Raw genomic sequence first — 12,293 nt, 5'->3', positions numbered from 1 at the left:
ACACAGCACTTCCCATTCAGACACATAAACAATCCCTCGCGAGCGTTTTCTCGTAGCTCAATTTTTCACCCCGGCGCAAGCGACCGAAATTTCGATGGGGTCACGGAAATGGGCCAAACTTTGACCCCCCATATCTCGGGCCCTAATTGTCCGATCGACCTGAAATTTGAAACGTGGCCTAACAGGGTTTCGGCCTTCCTCCGCATGCTCGCCAGTCGCGGCTCACCATGGGGGGTCCGACTCTTTTCGCCGTAATGCTAAAATAAAAACTCGCAAATATCTCCGAAACGGTTCGATAGAATGTCGCAAATTTTGGTGTGAAAGGGCTCCCTATTTTTACATACAAACCCTCCAAATTTCGTGGTCCTAGCTTGCATAGTTGTTTTATGGCGAATTTTTGAAAGTTAAAAAAATAGGCCAAAAATCGAACAGAAATTCCCTGCAGAAACTCCTTTCGTGAATTTTAAAAATCCGAGATAGCCAAAATGTTGCTCTCGAAGAGTACATCAATTTAAAAAAAAAGTTTCTCTCTAGGCCCAATAGGACCCGACTTTCTTAGGGTCAAATTTCAAGAATTTGACACATTTCGGCCGCGACAATTCCCTATAACCGTTGCACCGAATTTCAAACCGCTCACACAGCATTTCCCATTCAGACACATAAACAATCCGTCGCGAGCGTTTTCTCGTAGCTCAATTTTTGACCCCGGCGCAAGCGACCAAATTTTCGATGCGGTCACAGAAATGGGCCAAACTTTGACCCCCCATATCTCGGGACCTAATTGTCCGATCGACTTGAAATTTGAAACGTGGCCTAACAGGGTTTCGGCCTTCCTCCCCATCCTCGCCAGTCGCGGCTCACCATGGGGGGGTCCGACCCTTTTCGCCGTAATACTAAAACAAAAACTCGCGAATATCTCCGAAACGGTTCGATAGAATGTCGCAAATTTTGGTGTGAAAGGACTCCTTATTTTTACCTACAAACCCTCCAAATTTCGTGGTCCTAGCTTCCATAGTTGTTTTATGGCGAATTTTTGAAGGTTAAAAAAATAGGCCAAAAATCGAACGGAAATTCCCTGCAGAAACTCCATTCGCGAATTTCAAAAATCCGAGATAGCCAAAATGTTGCTCTCGAAGAGTACATCAATTTAAAAAAAAAGTTTCTCTCTAGGCCCAATAGGACCCGTTTTTCTTAGGGTCAAATTTCACGAATTTGACACATTTCGGCCGCTAGAATTCCCTATAACCGTTGCACCGAATTTCAAACCGCTCACACAGCACTTCCCATTCAGACACATAAACAATCCCTCGCGAGCGTTTTCTCGTAGCTCAATTTTTGACCCCGGCGCAAGCGACCGAATTTTCGATGGGGTCACGGAAATGGTCACGGAAATGGGCCAAACTTTGACCCCCCATATCTCGGGCCCTAATTGTCCGATCGACCTGAAATTTGATAAGTGGCCTAACAGGGTTTCGGCCTTCCTCCGCATGTTCGCCAGTCGCGGCTCACCATGGGGGGTCCGACTCTTTTCGCCGTAATGCTAAAATAAAAACTCGCAAATATCTCCGAAACGGTTCGATAGAATGTCGCAAATTTTGGTGTGAAAGGGCTCCCTATTTTTACCTACAAACCCTCCAAATTTCGTGGTCCTAGCTTCCATAGTTGTTTTATGGCGAATTTTTGAATGTTAAAAAAATAGGCCAAAAATCGAACAGAAATTCCCTGCAGAAACTCCTTTCGTGAATTTTAAAAATCCGAGATAGCCAAAATGTTGCTCTCGAAGAGTACATCAATTTAAAAAAAAAGTTTCTCTCTAGGCCCAATAGGACCCGACTTTCTTAGGGTCAAATTTCAAGAATTTGACACATTTCGGCCGCGACAATTCCCTATAACCGTTGCACCGAATTTCAAACCGCTCACACAGCATTTCCCATTCAGACACATAAAGAATCCGTCGCGAGCGTTTTCTCGTAGCTCAATTTTTGACCCCGGCGCAAGCGACCAAATTTTCGATGCGGTCACAGAAATGGGCCAAACTTTGACCCCCCATATCTCGGGACCTAATTGTCCGATCGACTTGAAATTTGAAACGTGGCCTAACAGGGTTTCGGCCTTCCTCCCCATCCTCGCCAGTCGCGGCTCACCATGGGGGGGGGTCCGACCCTTTTCGCCGTAATACTAAAACAAAAACTCGCGAATATCTCCGAAACGGTTCGATAGAATGTCGCAAATTTTGGTGTGAAAGGGCTCCTTATTTTTACCTACAAACCCTCCAAATTTCGTGGTCCTAGCTTCCATAGTTGTTTTATGGCGAATTTTTGAAGGTTAAAAAAATAGGCCAAAAATCGAACGGAAATTCCCTGCAGAAACTCCATTCGCGAATTTCAAAAATCCGAGATAGCCAAAATGTTGCTCTCGAAGAGTACATCAATTTAAAAAAAAAGTTTCTCTCTAGGCCCAATAGGACCCGTTTTTCTTAGGGTCAAATTTCACGAATTTGACACATTTCGGCCGCTAGAATTCCCTATAACCGTTGCACCGAATTTCAAACCGCTCACACAGCACTTCCCATTCAGACACATAAACAATCCCTCGCGAGCGTTTTCTCGTAGCTCAATTTTTGACCCCGGCGCAAGCGACCGAATTTTCGATGGGGTCACGGAAATGGTCACGGAAATGGGCCAAACTTTGACCCCCCATATCTCGGGCCCTAATTGTCCGATCGACTTGAAATTTGAAACGTGGCCTAACAGGGTTTCGGCCTTCCTCCCCATCCTCGCCAGTCGCGGCTCACCATGGGGGGGTCCGATCCTTTTCGCCGTAATGCTAAAACAAAAACTCGCGAATATCTCCGAAACGGTTCGATAGAATGTCGCAAATTTTGGTGTGAAAGGGCTCCCTATTTTTACCTACAAACCCTCCAAATTTCGTGGTCCTAGCTTCCATAGTTGTTTTATGGCGAATTTTTGAAAGTTAAAAAAATAGGCCAAAAATCGAACGGAAATTCCCTGCAGAAACTCCATTCGCGAATTTCAAAAATCCGAGATAGCCAAAATGTTGCTCTCGAAGAGTACATATATTTAAAAAAAAAGTTTCTCTCTAGGCCCAATAGGACCCGACTTTCTTAGGGTCAAATTTCACGAATTTGACACATTTCGGCCGCTAGAATTCCCTATAACCGTTGCACCGAATTTCAAACCGCTCACACAGCACTTCCCATTCAGACACATAAACAATCCCTCGCGAGCGTTTTCTCGTAGCTCAATTTTTGACCCCGGCGCAAGCGACCGAATTTTCGATGGGGTCACGGAAATGGTCACGGAAATGGGCCAAACTTTGACCCCCCATATCTCGGGCCCTAATTGTCCGATCGACTTGAAATTTGAAACGTGGCCTAACAGGGTTTCGGCCTTCCTCCCCATGCTCGCCAGTCGCGGCCCACCATGGGGGGTCCGACCCTTTTCGCCGTAATGCTAAAACAAAAACTCGCAAATATCTCCGAAACGGTTCGATAGAATGTCGCAAATTTTGGTGTGAAAGGGCTCCCTATTTTTACCTACAAACCCTCCAAATTTCGTGGTCCTAGCTTCCATAGTTGTTTTATGGCGAATTTTTGAATGTTAAAAAAATAGGCTAAAAATCGAACGGAAATTCCCTGCAGAAACTCCATTCGCGAATTTCAAAAATCCGAGATAGCCAAAATGTTGCTCTCGAAGAGTACATCAATTTTAAAAAAAAGTTTCTCTCTAGGCCCAATAGGACCCGACTTTCATAGGGTCAAAGTTCACGAATTTGACACATTTCGGCCGCGAGAATTCCCCATAAGCGTTGCACCGAATTTCAAACCGCTCACACAGCACTTCCCATTCAGACACATAAACAATCCCCCGCAAGCGTTTTCTCGTAGCTCAATTTTTGACCCCGGCGCAAGTGACCAAATTTTCGATGGGGTCACGGAAATGGGCCAAAATTTGACCCCCCATATCTCATGACCTAATTGTCCGATCGACTTGAAATTTGAAACGTGGCCTAACAGGGTTTCGGCCTTCCTCCCCATGCTCGCCAGTCGCGGCTCACCATGGGGGGGTCCGACCCTTTTCGCCGTAATACTAAAACGAAAACTCGCGAATATCTCCGAAACGGTTCGATAGAATGTCGCAAATTTTGGTGTGAAAGGGCTCCCTATTTTTAATTACAAACCCTCCAAATTTCGTGGTCCTAGCTTCCATAGTTGTTTTATGGCGATTTTTGAAGGTTAAAAAAATAGGCCAAAAATCGAACGGAAATTCCCTGCAGAAACTCCATTCGCGAATTTCAAAAATCCGAGATAGCCAAAATGTTGCTCTCGAAGAGTACATCAATTTTAAAAAAAAGTTTCTCTCTAGGCCCAATAGGACCCGACTTTCATAGGGTCAAAGTTCACGAATTTGACACATTTCGGCCGCAAGAATTCCCTATAAGCGTTGCACCGAATTTCAAACCGCTCACACAGCACTTCCCATTCAGGCACATAAACAATCCCCCGCAAGCGTTTTCTCGTAGCTCAATTTTTGACCCCGGCGCAAGCGACCGAATTTTCGATGGGGTCACGGAAATGGTCACGGTAATGGGCCAAACTTTGACCCCCCATATCTCGGGACCTAATTGTCCGATAGACTTGAAATTTGAAACGTGGCCTAACAGGGTTTCGGCCTTCCTCCCCATGCTCGCCAGTCGCGGCTCACCATGGGGGGGGTCCGACCCTTTTCGCCGTAATACTAAAAAAAAACTCGCAAATATCTCCGAAACGGTTCAATAGAATGTCGCAAATTTTGGTGTGAAAGGGCTCCCTATTTTTACCTACAAACCCTCCAAATTTCGTAGTCCTAGCTTCCATAGCTTTTTTATGGCGAATTTATGAATGTTTAAAAAATAGGCCAAAAATCGAACAGAAATTCCCTGCAGAAACTCCTTTCGTGAATTTTAAAAATCCGAGATAGCCAAAATGTTGCTCTCGAAGAGTACATCAATTTTAAAAAAAAGTTTCTCTCTAGGCCCAATAGGACCCGACTTTCATAGGGTCAAAGTTCACGAATTTGACACATTTCGGCCGCGAGAATTCCCTATAACCGTTGCACCGAATTTCAAACCGCTCACACAGCTCTTCCCATTCAGACACATAAACAATCCCTCGCGAGCGTTTTCTCGTAGCTCAATTTTTCACCCCGGCGCAAGCGACCGAAATTTCGATGGGGTCACGGAAATGGGCCAAAATTTGACCCCCCATATCTCAGGACCTAATTGTCCGATCGACTTGAAATTTGAAACGTGGCCTAACAGGGTTTCGGCCTTCCTCCCCATGCTCGCCAGTCGCGGCTCACCATGGGGGGTCCGACCCTTTTCGCCGTAATGCTAAAACGAAAACTCGCGAATATCTCCGAAACGGTTCGATAGAATGTCGCAAATTTTGGTGTGAAAGGGCTCCCTATTTTTACCTACAAACCCTCCAAATTTCGTAGTCCTAGCTTCCATAGCTTTTTTATGGCGAATTTATGAATGTTTAAAAAATAGGCCAAAAATCGAACAGAAATTCCCTGCAGAAACTCCTTTCGTGAATTTTAAAAATCCGAGATAGCCAAAATGTTGCTCTCGAAGAGTACATCAATTTAAAAAAAAAGTTTCTCTCTAGGCCCAATAGGACCCGACTTTCATAGGGTCAAAGTTCACGAATTTGACACATTTCGGCCGCGACAATTCCCTATAACCGTTGCACCGAATTTCAAACCGCTCACACAGTACTTCCCATTGAGACACATGAACAATACCCCGCAAGCGTTTTCTCGTAGCTCAATTTTTGACCCCGGCGCAAGCGACCGAATTTTCGATGGGGTCACGGAAATGGTCACGGTAATGGGCCAAACTTTGACCCGCCATATCTCGGGACCTAATTGTCCGATCGACTTGAAATTTGAAACGCGGCCTAACAGGGTTTCGGCCTTCCTCCCCATGCTCGCCAGTCGCGGCTCACCATGGGGGGGGGCCGACCCTTTTCGCCGTAATACTAAAACAAAAACTCGCGAATATCTCCGAAACGGTTCGATAGAATGTCGCAAATTTTGGTGTGAAAGGGCTCCCTATTTTTACCTACAAACCCTCCAAATTTCGTGGTCCTAGCTTCCATAGTTGTTTTATGGCGAATTTTTGAAGGTTAAAAAAATAGGCCAAAAATCGAACGGAAATTCCCTGCAGAAACTCCATTCGCGAATTTCAAAAATCCGAGATAGCCAAAATGTTGCTCTCGAAGAGTACATCAATTTAAAAAAAAAGTTTCTCTCTAGGCCCAATAGGACCCGACTTTCTTCGGGTCAAAGTTCACGAATTTGACACATTTCGGCCGCGAGAATTCCCCATAAGCGTTGCACCGAATTTCAAACCGCTCACACAGCACTTCCCATTCAGACACATAAACAATCCCCCGCAAGCGTTTTCTCGTAGCTCAATTTTTGACCCCGGCGCAAGTGACCAAATTTTCGATGGGGTCACGGAAATGGGCCAAAATTTGACCCCCCATATCTCATGACCTAATTGTCCGATCGACTTGAAATTTGAAACGTGGCCTAACAGGGTTTCGGCCTTCCTCCCCATGCTCGCCAGTCGCGGCTCACCATGGGGGGGTCCGACCCTTTTCGCCGTAATACTAAAACGAAAACTCGCGAATATCTCCGAAACGGTTCGATAGAATGTCGCAAATTTTGGTGTGAAAGGGCTCCCTATTCTTACCTACAAACCCTCCAAATTTCGTGGTCCTAGCTTCCATAGTTGTTTTATGGCGAATTTTTGAAGGTTAAAAAAATAGGCCAAAAATCGAACGGAAATTCCCTGCAGAAACTCCATTCGCGAATTTCAAAAATCCGAGATAGCCAAAATGTTGCTCTCGAAGAGTACATCAATTTTAAAAAAAAGTTTCTCTCTAGGCCCAATAGGACCCGACTTTCATAGGGTCAAAGTTCACGAATTTGACACATTTCGGCCGCGAGAATTCCCTATAAGCGTTGCACCGAATTTCAAACCGCTCACACACTACTTCCCATTGAGACACATGAACAATCCCTCGCGAGCGTTTTCTCGTAGCTCAATTTTTGACCCCGGGGCAAGCGACCGAATTTTCGATGGGGTCACGGAAATGGTCACGGAAATGGGCCAAACTTTGACCCCCCATATCTCGGGCCCTAATTGTCCGATCGACTTGAAATTTGAAACGTGGCCTAACAGGGTTTCGGCCTTCCTCCCCATGCTAGCCAATCGCGGCTCACCATGGGGGGTCCGACCCTTTTCGCCGTTATGCTAAAACAAAAACTCGCGAATATCTCCGAAACGGTTCAATAGAATGTCGCAAATTTTGGTGTGAAAGGGCTCCCTATTTTTACCTACAAACACTCCAAATTTCGTAGTCCTAGCTTCCATATTTTTTTTATGGCGAATTTTTGAAAGTTTAAAAAATAGGCCATAAATCGAACAGAAATTCCCTGCAGAAACTCCATTCGCGAATTTCAAAAATCTGAGATAGCCAAAATGTTGCTCTCGAAGAGTACATCAATTTAAAAAAAAAGTTTCTCTCTAGGCCCAATAGGACCCGACTTTCTTCGGGTCAAATTTCACGAATTTGACACATTTCGGCCGCGAGAATTCCCTATAACCGTTGCACCGAATTTCAAACCGCTCACACAGCACTTCCCATTCAGACACATAAACAATCCCTCGCGAGCGTTTTCTCGTAGCTCAATTTTTGACCCCGGGGCAAGCGACCGAATTTTCGATGGGGTCACGGAAATGGTCACGGAAATGGGCCAAACTTTGACCCCCCATATCTCGGGACCTAATTGTCCGATCGACTTGAAATTTGAAACGTGGCCTAACAGGGTTTCGGCCTTCCTCCCCATGCTCGCCAGTCGCGGCTCACCATGGGGGGTCCGACCCTTTTCGCCGTAATGCTAAAATAAAAACTCGCAAATATCTCCGAAACGATTCGATAGAATGTCGCAAATTTTGGTGTGAAAGGGCTCCCTATTTTTACCTACAAACCCTCCAAATTTCGTGGTCCTAGCTTCCATAGTTGTTTTATGGCGAATTTTTGAATGTTAAAAAAATAGGCCAAAAATCGAACGGAAATTCCCTGCAGAAACTCCATTCGCGAATTTCAAAAATCCGAGATAGCCAAAATGTTGCTCTCGAAGAGTACATCAATTTTAAAAAAAAGTTTCTCTCTAGGCCCAATAGGACACGACTTTCATAGGGTCAAAGTTCACGAATTTGACACATTTCGGCCGCAAGAATTCCCTATAAGCGTTGCACCGAATTTCAAACCGCTCACACAGCACTTCCCATTCAGGCACATAAACAATCCCCCGCAAGCGTTTTCTCGTAGCTCAATTTTTGACCCCGGCGCAAGCGACCGAATTTTCGATGGGGTCACGGAAATGGTCACGGTAATGGGCCAAACTTTGACCCCCATATCTCGGGACCTAATTGTCCGATAGACTTGAAATTTGAAACGTGGCCTAACAGGGTTTCGGCCTTCCTCCCCATGCTCGCCAGTCGCGGCTCACCATGGGGGGGTCCGACCCTTTTCGCCGTAATCCTAAAAAAAAAACTCGCAAATATCTCCGAAACGGTTCAATAGAATGTCGCAAATTTTGGTGTGAAAGGGCTCCCTATTTTTACCTACAAACCCTCCAAATTTCGTAGTCCTAGCTTCCATAGCTTTTTTATGGCGAATTTTTGAATGTTTAAAAAATAGGCCAAAAATCGAACAGAAATTCCCTGCAGAAACTCCTATCGTGGTTTTTCAAAATCCGAGATAGCCAAAATGTTGCTCTCGAAGAGTACATCAATTTAAAAAAAAAGTTTCTCTCTAGGCCCAATAGGACCCGACTTTCATAGGGTCAAAGTTCACGAATTTGACACATTTCGGCCGCGAGAATTCCCTATAAGCGTTGCACCGAATTTCAAACCGCTCACACAGCACTTCCCATTCAGACACATTAACAATCCCCCGCAAGCGTTTTCTCGTAGCTCAATTTTTGACCCCGGCGCAAGCGACCGAATTTTCGATGGGGTCACGGAAATGGTCACGGTAATGGGCCAAACTTTGACCCGCCATATCTCGGGACCTAATTGTCCGATCGACTTGAAATTTGAAACGTGGCCTAACAGGGTTTCGGCCTTCCTCCCCATGCTCGCCAGTCGCGGCTCACCATGGGGGGTCCGACCCTTTTCGCCGTTATGCTAAAACAAAAACTCGCGAATATCTCCGAAACGGTTCGATAGAATGTCGAAAATTTTGGTGTGAAAGGGCTCCCTATTTTTACCTACAAACACTCCAAATTTCGTAGTCCTAGCTTCCATAGTTTTTTTATGGCGAATTTTTGAATGTTTAAAAAATAGGCCAGAAATCGAACAGAAATTCCCTGCAGAAACTCCTTTCGCGAATTTTAAAAATCCGAGATAGCCAAAATGTTGCTCTCGAAGAGTACATCAATTAAAAAAAAAGTTTCACACTACGCACAAGAGGACCCGACTTTCATAGGGTCAAAGTTCACGAATTTGACACATTTCGGCCGCGAGAATTCCCTATAAGCGTTGCACCGAATTTCAAACCGCTCACACACTACTTCCCATTGAGACACATGAACAATCCCCCGCAAGCGTTTTCTCGTAGCTCTGTTTTTGACCTCGGCGCAAGCGACCGAAATTTCGATGGGGCCCGTCCCAATGGTCACGAAAATGGGCCAAACTTTAACCCCCCATATCTCGGGCCCTAATTGTCCGATCGAATTGAAATTTGAAACCTGGCCTAACAGGGTTTCGGCCTTCCTCCCCATGCTAGCCAGTCGCGGCTCACTATGGGGGGTCCGGGCCTTTTCCCCGTAAGTTAAAACAAAAACTCGCGAATATCTCCGAAACGGTTCGATAGAATGTCGAAAATTTTGGTGTGAAAGGGCTCCCTATTTTTACCTACAAACACTCCAAATTTCGTAGTCCTAGCTTCCATAGTTTTTTTTATGGCGAATTTTTGAAAGTTTAAAAAATAGGCCAGAAATCGAACAGAAATTCCCTGCAGAAACTCCTTTCGCGAATTTTAAAAATCCGAGATAGCCAAAATGTTGCTCTCGAAGAGTACATCAATTTAAAAAAAAAGTTTCACACTAGGCACAAGAGGACCCGACTTTCATAGGGTCAAAGTTCACGAATTTGACACATTTCGGCCGCGAGAATTCCCTATAAGCGTTGCACCGAATTTCAAACCGCTCACACACTACTTCCCATTGAGACACATGAACAATCCCCCGCAAGCGTTTTCTCGTAGCTCTGTTTTTGACCTCTGCGCAAGCGACCGAAATTTGGATGGGGGCCGTCCCAATGGTCACGAAAATGGGCCAAACTTTAACCCCCCATATCTCGGGCCCTAATTGTCCGATCGAATTGAAATTTGAAACCTGGCCTAACAGGGTTTCGGCCTTCCTCCCCATGCTAGCCAGTCGCGGCTCACCATGGGGGGTCCGGGCCTTTTCCCCGTAAGTTAAAACAAAAACTCGCGAATATCTCCGAAACGGTTAGGTAGAATGTAGCAAATTTTGGTGTGAAAAGGCTCCCTAGATTTACCTACAAACGCTCTAAATTTGGTGGTCCTAGCTTCCATAGTTTTTTATCGCGAATTTTTGAATATTTAAAAAATAGCCCAAAAATCGAACGGAAATTCCCTACAGAAACTCCATTCACGAATTTTAAAAATCCGAGATAGCCAAAATGTTGCTCCCGAAGAGTACATCAATTAAAAAAAAAGTTTCTCTCTAGGCCCAATAGGACCCGACTTTCATAGGGTCAAAGTTCACGAATTTCACACATTTCGGCCGCAACAATTCCCTATAACCGTTGCACCGAATTTCAAACCGCTCACACAGTACTTCCCATTGAGACACATGAACAATCCCCCGCAAGCGTTTTCTCGTAGCTCAATTTTTGACCCCGGCGCAAGCGACCGAATTTTCGATGGGGTCACGGAAATGGTCACGGTAATGGGCCAAACTTTGACCCGCCATATCTCGGGACCTAATTGTCCGATCGACTTGAAATTTGAAACGTGGCCTAACAGGGTTTCGGCCTTCCTCCCCTTGCTCGCCAGTCGCGGCTCACCATGGGGGGGTCCGACCCTTTTCGCCGTAATACTAAAACAAAAACTCGCGAATATCTCCGAAACGGTTCGATAGAATGTCGCAAATTTTGGTGTGAAAGGGCTCCCTATTTTTACCTACAAACCCTCCAAATTTCGTGGTCCTAGCTTCCATAGTTGTTTTATGGCGAATTTTTGAAGGTTAAAAAAATAGGCCAAAAATCGAACGGAAATTCCCTGCAGAAACTCCATTCGCGAATTTCAAAAATCCGAGATAGCCAAAATGTTGCTCTCGAAGAGTACATCAATTTAAAAAAAAAGTTTCTCTCTAGGCCCAATAGGACCCGACTTTCATAGGGTCAATGTTCACGAATTTGACACATTTCGGCCGCAAGAATTCCCTATAAGCGTTGCACCGAATTTCAAACCGCTCACACAACACTTCCCATTCAGGCACATAAACAATCCCCCGCAAGCGTTTTCTCGTAGCTCAATTTTTGACCCCGGCGCAAGCGACCGAATTTTCGATGGGGTCACGGAAATGGTCACGGTAATGGGCCAAACTTTGACCCCCCATATCTCGGGACCTAATTGTCCGATAGACTTGAAATTTGAAACGTGGCCTAACAGGGTTTCGGCCTGCCTCCCCATGCTCGCCAGTCGCGGCTCACCATGGGGGGGGTCCGACCCTTTTCGCCGTAATACTAAAACAAAAACTCGCAAATATCTCCGAAACGGTTCAATAGAATGTCGCAAATTTTGGTGTGAAAGGGCTCCCTATGTTTACCTACAAACCCTCCAAATTTCGTAGTCCTAGCTTCCATAGCTTTTTTATGGCGAATTTTTGAATGTTTAAAAAATAGGCCAAAAATCGAACAGAAATTCCCTGCAGAAACTCCTTTCGTGAATTTAAAAAATCCGAGATAGCCAAAATGTTGCTCTCGAAGAGTACATCAATTTAAAAAAAAAGTTTCTCTCTAGGCCCAATAGGACCCGACTTTCATAGGGTCAAAGTTCACGAATTTGACACATTTCGGCCGCGAGAATTCCCTATAAGCGTTGCACCGAATTTCAAACCGCTCACACAGCACTTCCCATTCACATTAACAATCCCCCGCAAGCGTTTTCTCGTAGCTCAATTTTT

Source organism: Stegodyphus dumicola, chromosome 3 (genome assembly GCF_044657685.1).
Source record: "Stegodyphus dumicola isolate Sdum_Otavi_A_Nest chromosome 3, ASM4465768v1".
NCBI classification, from domain to species: domain Eukaryota; kingdom Metazoa; phylum Arthropoda; class Arachnida; order Araneae; family Eresidae; genus Stegodyphus; species Stegodyphus dumicola.
The sequence above is the reverse complement of the archived record's forward strand: the minus strand, read 5'-3'. Positions refer to the sequence as shown.